Here is a 1214-nt window from a genome sequence, read left to right on the forward strand (position 1 = left end):
TTACTTATTAGAAGTAAATCATGAGGAAAATTAATAATAATTAACTAAAGCGTCGCCGAGCTCTGCTGTCGCTTTTGAATTACACGTTTCGCAATTTTTAATTTTTAAACGATCACAGTGGCAATATTTAAATTAATAAAAACTGTAAAGCATTTCCTGGAGTTTACTCAGAAATAAATTCATTAAGAGTTCGAAAGGAGACATCAGGAACGAGTCAAAGAGCTGAGATTTATAAACAGCATAGGAAAGAAAAATAGTCACCTTTAATTTAAATATTTATATTTATTTAAACTTCTCCTGCTCTCAGAAATTGAAACGAATCTTCTCTGAATAAAATACCGGATTAGTTAACATAAATTACTAACAACATGCAAGAGACTGCATAAAACACCATCTAACATTAGTTCTAATTACTATTTACCAAACATTAACGGTACCAGCGTTAGATGGCGTTTAATTTGGCTGCACCTGAATTTAAAACAAAATTAGTCAAGTATTCGTAAAAACCATAATGAGTGTTCTACGTTTTTCAATGTGTTCGTTTGTGTTTACGTAAGACTAATTGGCTAAACGCGTGTTAAAATCGTAAAGATTGTTGTATTGGCTATGGATTGTAGGCACAAAATTATTATTGTATGTCTATCTTAAGTGTAGTGAAATTATACTCTAAAAGTGTATCCCAATTGGCATGATTATTAGGAATCGCTGTTCTATTAACCTAGAATAATTTCGTTCGATATTAAATTTAAGTAAAAAATATAATTTTCGATCTAATTACCAAGAGGTCCCGTTCAATACGAGGACCAGAAGAGACGTACTAATTTCAGCGCATGCTAGATAAAGTAATGTGTAATTTATTAAACATAGTTTAAATTGAATTAACAATAGTCATTAATCTATTATCGTTCGTTAAATATGAATTATTGTACGAATTACGTTTTTGTTAACTTTTACGCTTTGTTTTTGTTTCTATTAATATATTCGTTGTTTTATTAATATATTCGATGTTCTGGTATAATAATAACACACACACGATGCGGGACCTATCGGCGCATATTATAGTCGTTCTAACGCCAGTTTGCATGTTTTTACGTTATTTTTTATTATTATTATTATTATTATTAATATGCTTATCATGATATTGATATTGCATATACGTATCTACATATATATTACAAGCAAAAAAGGATCAAATTTTGAAAAAAAGGACAACC

The sequence above is a fragment of the Agrilus planipennis genome, unplaced genomic scaffold (genome assembly GCF_000699045.2).
Source record: "Agrilus planipennis isolate EAB-ADULT unplaced genomic scaffold, Apla_2.0 scaffold163, whole genome shotgun sequence".
In the NCBI taxonomy this organism is placed as follows: domain Eukaryota; kingdom Metazoa; phylum Arthropoda; class Insecta; order Coleoptera; family Buprestidae; genus Agrilus; species Agrilus planipennis.